General features: G+C 36.1%; 1 pseudogene; it reads left to right on the forward strand.

The window, feature by feature from the left end:
- The first annotated feature begins 3430 nt into the window (after positions 1 to 3430).
- On the forward strand, positions 3431 to 4140 carry LOC113920655 (annotated as a pseudogene).
- The last annotated feature ends 4134 nt before the right edge of the window (positions 4141 to 8274 follow it).

Consider the following 8274-nt stretch of genomic DNA (forward strand, 5'->3'; position numbering starts at 1 on the left):
TCTGGCTATGTAGAGGCCAGCCTGCCATGTAGATATGAGCCTGGAAGAGGTAAGAGTGGACTCCAGTTAGGGTGTCATTGTCATTATACAGGTAGGAAGGCTTGGTTTAGGAGCAATAGTAATAAAAGTGGTAAGATGTGGGCAGATTCTTGGCTAGAAACGGGTTTTGGAAAAAGATCAGTATGTGCTTTTTAAATGTCCCCAAAGTAATATATTTTATTAACTGAAACCATAAGGGTAAAGGAGAGTGTTCTAAAATTCTTATAACCACAAGAAGATGTCTCTCTTTCATTTCAGAAGACATTTTAATTTCTAAGCCTTTATTAGAATGGAATGATTGCTAGAAGGACAAGTGCTTTGAATGATATTGTTGCCTAGTGCCTCTATGCAGTGGCCGTCACCTTCGTTTACTTTTACACCCCCCTATAGCAGTCATTCTCAAACTTCTTGATCTCAGAACACTTTTACCATCTCAGAAACTATTGAGAACTCTGGGTCCAACAAGGAGTCAGAAACCACACAGTATTTTCAATAGTGGAAGTTCAATGTAAATAATTATTATCAAGCTTTTATAGTAGAATAAATATAAAGATGGAAAGGTAACTCAGAAGGGTACCTTGGGGCTGAGAGAGAGTTCCTGAAAAAAAGGACAAATTTGAAAAGGGAATCCTGTCCTCAGGGTTGGGGCTCAGATCTTGTTGAAGAAGGTCTGAACAGCAGAATAGATGGTAGAAATTTTTGCTGAGTTGCCTGGAAGAGCTGGTCCAGAGTCACTGGACAAGGTGTAAGAACCCTCTGAGGAACAAGTGAGCTGAAGCCAGTAGCCACACTCCTAGAGGGACTCAGAGCATCACTGCAAGAACTGCTGAAAACTGGGGCTGGCCAGGCCTCCTTCTCTACAAACCTAGAATACTCTATGCATGGCCTGGGCTGTGTGGGATGAAGGTAGGGTGGTCTGCTCCCTAAATGGCAGCCTGATGGGACCTCTGGCATGTACATGTATGTGCAGAACTGAAGAGAGAATGCAAGGAGCAGTGATCTAGGCTGGGCTGCAGATGCTGCAGTGTCTGGGTGTCCTAGCTATACCATTGCTCCCTAATGTTGAAAGCCACAGAGCATGTTCTCCACAAGTCTGGCAATGAAGCCACACCAGAAGCAGGAAGGAAAACCTCCTCCATCTCTAGTGTCACTCCAGTGTTCTCATAGACCAAGCTTCACCTCCCACTGACTGGCAAAGGGGAAATATTTAGAGGGAACAACTCCATTATCACAGAGAAGGCAAAAAGAATGAATTTGGAGCTGAGACACCATAAAGTGGTAATTGGCACAAAGACCCAAAGGAGTTTTTTTTAATGTGGGTTAAATCTAGTATAAATTAAAACTGTAAAATTTTAAAAATATTTTTATTAACTTATTTAAATTGGTAATAATAAATCCACTTCATGTTTACATATAAACTTTTTTTATGAAAAAATATTTTAAAAATATAGAAGGGTAACATTGTTTGACATTTTGCAGATTTCTTTGATGTCTGCTTTGAAAGAAGACAATTGGATTCTTACATCTGCTTCTGCATTCAATCTATTACAGTATGTTGTTTTGGTTGTAGTATATTGAAAAAAATCAAATTCACCCTCATAAAAATACGTAGTTAGAAAATGGAAGAATATTTAATAGTCTTTTCATATGATCATGGAGAGTTTTCTTTGATATAACACCAAAAATTGATAAAAGGTAGTTTCTTAAATATTGATTACACAGCAAAACCTGAAATCATATCAATGAAACTTTCACACTCTATTGCACTAATATTCATTGATCAATCTTGCAATCTGAATGAATGTTATCAATACATGATTTTACAACAATGCGTTGATCATTTGGTAAATACAGGTTCATTGATTTTTGCAGATCTATTATTGACATGTTTCATTATATAATATTAAAATATCACACTCATTAAAGCACCTTTGATCTTACAAAAAAAAAGTCTTTAAATATTATGAAGCTGACAAACACATAGTGGCAGATAAAAGTTTTCCAAATTTTAATTTTCTCTTGAATACTCAATTTGTTTTTTCCCTTAGCATCATGTATTGTCAGTTGCTTTAGTCACTTGTTTATTTTTTTTTAAGTTTTTTTTTTTTAAGATTATTTATTTATTTATTTGACAGAGAGAGCCATAATGAGAGAGGGAACACAAGCAGGGGGAGTGAGAGTGGGAGAAGCAGGCTCCCTACTGAGCAGGGAGCCTGATGCAGGGCTCGATCCCAGGACCCCAGCATCATGACCTGAGCCCAAGGCAGACGCTTGACTGAGCAACCCAGGCACCCCGTCATTTGTTTATTTTTGAGAAAATATCTGACAAATACCCAAATACCAGTTTGTCATTCTTTTAAGGAAAAATGATATTTCATGAAATTTTTAATTCAGTTCACAACTTAATCACACGGCTTTCCTTTAGGCAACCATCGTACTCAGTATACTACAGAAGTACTATATGCACACTTCCCATTTTGTCATACACTATATTAGAAATAGGTACTCAAAAGCTGCTATTTAATAAAACTGGTAGTTTTTAGTAATTTATAACAGGATATTTATAACTGAAATTGTCATTGTATTACTGCCAAACTGTAGCAATTATTACTGCAGTCTTACTTAACTATTAGTATATGCCTTGATCCCTGTTAAGGCACCAGCACTTTTACCCACTATTGTTTTTAGCCGTCATTTCTTTTCTTTATAATTTCTTTTCTGTACTCCCATAGATCTTTCAGTGAACTTCTTTTAGTGCATGTATCTTACTCACCCTTGAATTATGACTAATTATGTTTCTGTCTCTGCCATATTCCCAAGCTCCCAGAAGTCAGGATTTATATTTGATTTTACTCCATACTCCACCCCAGTAACCCCAGTGATTTCTATTTAGGAGTAGTGTAATAAGTACTGGTTGAATGGGTAAATAAACAGATTTTTTTTTTTGTCCTAAACAGGAGACAATATATATTACAATTTTGTTGATGATCATTCCCACCAAGTCCTCTGTACTTGAGCTATCTACAGTGTCATATTGTGATAGATGGGTACATTATAATTTATATTTACCAATGCACAGGAGTAATCATTTGCCTTACAAGAATATATACATGTGTGTGATTTTATTTCAATTATTGATTTACTCCTCTGTATCTTTTATGATAGAGTTCCTTGTGGACAAAGAACTTAGGTTTTATGAAAATTTAGTATCTAGCATAGTATTTTGTATGTATGAGTCATTCAAAAATTGATTGCTGATGAATAAATAAATAGATTTTTTTAATACAAAACTTATTCACACATAAAAAAAAAAAAGGCAATAGAGTCCGAGTGGGGCAAACAAGCTGAGTGGTTGTGTGGTCGCTTCTTGGAGACCGGTAATGCTTACAGCATGGCTGACCAACTGACTCAAGAGCAGATTGCAGAATTCAAAGAAGCTTTTCCACTATTTGACAAGGATGGTGATGGAACTATAACAACAAAGGAATTGGGAACTGTAATGAGGCCTTTTGGGCAAAATCCCACAGAAGCAGAGTTATAGGACATGATTAATGAAGTGGATGCTGATGGTAATGGCACAATTGACTTCCTGCAATTTCTGACAATGATGGCAAGAAAAATGAAAGACACAGACAGTGAAGAAGAAATTAGAGAAACATTCCATGTGTTTGATAAGAATGGCAATGGCAATATTAGTGCAGCAGAGTTTTGCCATGGGATGACAAATCTGGGAGAGAAGTTAACAGATGAAGAGGTTGATGAAATGATCAGGGAAGCAGTTATTGATGGTGATGGTCAAGTAAACTATGAAGGGTTTGTACAAATGATGACAGCAAAGTGAAGACATTGTACAGAATGTGTTAAATTTCTTGTACAAAATTGTTTATTTGCCTTTTCTTTGATTGTAACTTATCTGTAAAAGGTTCCCCCCTGCTGTCAAAAAATATGCATGTATAGTCATTAGGACTTCATTCCTCCATGTTTTCTTCCCTTATCTTACTGTCATTGTCCTGAAACCTTATTTTAGAAAATTGATCAAGTAACATGTTGCATGTGGCTTACTCTGGATATATCTAAGCCCTTCTGCACAACTAAACTTAGACGGAGTTGGTCAAATGAGGGAACATCTGGATTATGCCTTTTTTTTAAGTAGTTTTCCTTAGGAACTGTCAGCATGCTGTTGTTGAAGTGTGGAGTTGTAACTCTGCATGGACTATGGACCGTCAACAATGTGTACTTAAAAGTTGCACTATTGCAAAATGGGTGTATTATCCAGGTACTCATACACTATTTTTTTGTACTGCTGGTCCTGTACCAGAAACATTTTATTTTATTGTTACTTGCTTTTTAAACTTTGTTTAGCCACTTAAAGAAAATCTGCTTATGACACAATTTGCCTCAAATCCATTCCAAGTTGTATATTTGTTTTCCAATAAAAAAATTACAATTTAAAAAAAAAGAGGCAATAAATGATGCTGGAACAACTAGGAAATCACATGAAAAAAGTTGTCTAAACACAGACCTTACACATTTCACAAAAATTAACTCAAAATGGATCCTAAGCCTGCATGCAAAATGTACAACTATAAAACTCCTAGAAGAGAACATAGGAGAAAACCTAGATGACCTCTCATTTGGTGATGACTTTTTACATATAACACCAAAGGCAAGATCCATGAGAGAAAAGATTGATAAGTTGGACTCCATTAAAATTAAAAAGTTCTCTGTGTGGGACACTGTCAAAAGAATGAAAAGACCAAAACAAACAAACAAAAAACAAAAAAAGCAAAAAGAAAAGACAAGCCACAGAGCACAGATTGGGAGAAAATATTTACAAGACTTCCTTGCTAAAATACCATTATTCAGAACACACAAAGAACTCTTAAAACTCAACAATGAGAAAACAAACAACCTTTTTAAAACATGGGCCCAAGGCCTTAACAGACACCTCACCAAAGAAAATATACGAATGACAAATAAACATATGAAAAGATCATATGTCATTGGGAAATGCAAAGTAAAACAACGAGGTACCACCACACACTTATTAAAATGTTCAAAATCCAGAACACTGACAACACCAAGTTCTGGTGAAGATGTGAAACAACAGGAACTCTTTTTCATTGTTGGTGAGAATATAAAATGGTACAGTCACTTTGGAAGACAGTTTGCAGTTTCTTTTTTTTTTTAATTTAAGTTTATTTTATTATGTTTTTTAGTCACCATACAATACATCATTAGTTTTTGATGTAGTGATCAATTGTTGATGTAGTGATTCATTGTTTTCGTATAACACCCCATGCTTCATGCAGTACGTGCCCTCCTTAATACCCATCACCAGGCTAATCCATCCCCCCATCCCCCTCCCCTCTAGAACCCTCAATTTGTTTCTCAGAGTTTGTTTCTCATGGTTCATCTCTACCTCTGATTCCCCCCCTTCATTGTTCCCTTCCTTCTCCTAATGTCCTCCATGCTATTCTTATGTTCCACAAATAAGTGAAACCATATGATAATTGACTTTCTCTGCTTGACTTATTTCACTTAGCATAATCTCCTCCCGTCCCATCCATGTTGATGTAAAAGTTGGGTATTCATCCTTTCTGATGGCTGAGTAATATTCCATTGTATATATGGACCACATCTTCCTTATCCATTCATTTGTCAAAGGGCATCTCGCTCTTTCCACAATTTGGCTATTGTGGACATTGCTGCTATGAACACTGGGGTGCATATGACCCTTCTTTTCACTACATCTGTGTCTTTGGGGTAAATACCCAGTAGTGCAATTGCTGGGTCATAGGGTAGCTTTATTTTTAATTTTTTGAGGAACCTCCACACTGTTTTCCAAAGTGGCTATACCAACTTGCATTCCTACCAATAGTTTAAGAGAGTTCCTCTTTCTCCACAACCTCTCTAACATTTGTTGTTTCTTGCCTTGTCAATTTTTGCCATTCTAACTGGTGTAAGGTGGTGTCTCAATGTGGTTATGATTTGAATTTCCCTGATGGCTAATGATGATGAACATTTTTTCATGTGTCTGTTAGCTATTTGTATGTCTTCTTTGGAGAAGTGTCTGTTCATGTCTTCTGCCCATTTTTTGAGTTGATTATTTGTTTTTTGGGTGTTGAGTTTGAGAAGTTCTTTATAGATCTTGGAAATCAGCCCTTTGTCTGTAGTGTCATTTGCAAATATCTTCTCCCATTCTGTGGGTTGCCTCTTTTTTGTTGACTGTTTCCTTTGCTGTGCAGAAGCTTTTTATCTTGATGAAGTCCCAAAAGGTCATTTTTGCTTTTGTTTCACTAACATTTGGAGATGTATCTTGAAAGCAGTTGTTGTGGCTGATGTCAAAGAGGTTACTGCCTACGTTCTCTAGGATTTTGATGGATTCCTGTCTCACATTGAGGTCTTTCATCCATTTGAGTTTATCTTTGTGTATGGTGTTAGAGAATGGTCAAGTTTCATTCTTCTGTATATAGCTGTCCCATTTTCCCAGCACCATTTATTGAAGAGACTGTATTCTTCCATTGCATATTTTTTCCTGCTTTGTCTAAGATTATTTGGCCATAGAGTTGAGGGTCCATATCTGGGCTTTCTATTCTGTTCCATTGGTCTATATGTCTGTTTTTGAGCCAGTACTGTGCTGTCTTGGTGATCACTGCTTTGTAATATAGCTTGAAATCAGGCAATGTGATGCCCCCAGCTTTGTTTTTCTTTTTCAATATTTCCTTGGCAATTCGGGGTCTTTTCTGATTCCATACAAATTTTAGGATGGTTTGTTCTAGCACTTTGAAAAAAGTCACTGGAATTTTGATCGGGATGGCGTTGAAGGTATAGATTGCTCTGGGTAGCATAGACATTTTAACAATGTTTATTCTTCTGATCCATGATCATGGAATGTTTTCCATCTTTTTGTGTCTTCTTCAATTTCTTTCATGAGTGTTCTGTAGTTCCTAGAGTATGGATCCTTTAACTCTTGGTTAGATTTATTCTGAGGTATCTTATGGTTTTTGGTGCTATTGTAAATGGAATTGTTTCTCTAATTTCTCTTTCTACAGTTGCTTTGTTAGTGTATAAGAAAGCAACTGATTTCTGTGCATTGATTTTGTATCCTGCCACATTCCTGAATTGCTGTATGAGTTCTAATAATTTGGGGGTGGAGTCTTTTGGATTTTCCACATAAAGTATCGTGTCATCTGCGAAGAGAGAGAGTTTGACTTCTTCTTTGCCAATTTGAATACCTTTCATTTCTTTTTGTTGTCTGATTCAGTTTGCAGTTTCTTGTAAAACTAAACATACTCTTACCATACAATCCACTGTTATATGTGCCTTGGTATACCCAAAAGGGTTGAAAATTTACATTCACACAAAAACCTGCTCACAAATGTTTATATCAACTTTATTCATAATTGCCCAAGTTTGGAGGAGACCAAGATGTACTTTAGTATGTAAATGAATAAACTGTGGTACACCCAGACATTGGGATATTATCCAGCACACACCCATACACAAAAGCTATCCAGCCAAGAAAATACATGGAAGAAACTTAAGTGTACATTACTATGTGAAAGAAGCCAATGCTAAATAATTTCAACTATATTATATTTATATATGACATTCTGGGAAAAGCAAAGCTATGGAGATAGTAAAAAGATCAGTAGTTGCCAGGGTTTGGGGCGGGGGGAGCAGAGAGGATTTTAGGACAGTAAATTACCCTTTATGAAACTACAATGGTACATGATCATTTATACAGATGTATGTCATTATAAATTTGTCCAGTCCCATAGAATGTACTACACCAACAGTGACTCTTGTGATAACATGTGTCAGTGTCAATGTAGGTTTATCAGGTGGCTCAAACGTACCATTCTGGTCAGAATGTTGATAATCAAGGAGGCTATGTTTGTGTTGGGCGCAGGTGGTATATGGGAAATTTTGGTACTCTCTGCACAATTTTGCTGTGAACCTGAAACTACTCTAAAAAATAGTCAATAAAAAAAAGAAGAAAGGAACTTTCTTGTATGTTGGTGCCCACTGAATATAATCCATACTATATAGATTATAAAACATATTCACACAGAAAATTTTATTTTCCCTTATGATAAACCAATTAAGCATAAAGTACAGATGTTATTAACCATTTCCTTCACTTGTAATTGCTCTACATTTATGCTGCTGTTAACCAGTCTTTCTATTACTGTTAAATGTTAACTTTTGGCAAACCTTTAGCTGCATAAT

Source organism: Zalophus californianus, chromosome 3 (assembly GCF_009762305.2).
Source record: "Zalophus californianus isolate mZalCal1 chromosome 3, mZalCal1.pri.v2, whole genome shotgun sequence".
Classification (NCBI taxonomy): domain Eukaryota; kingdom Metazoa; phylum Chordata; class Mammalia; order Carnivora; family Otariidae; genus Zalophus; species Zalophus californianus.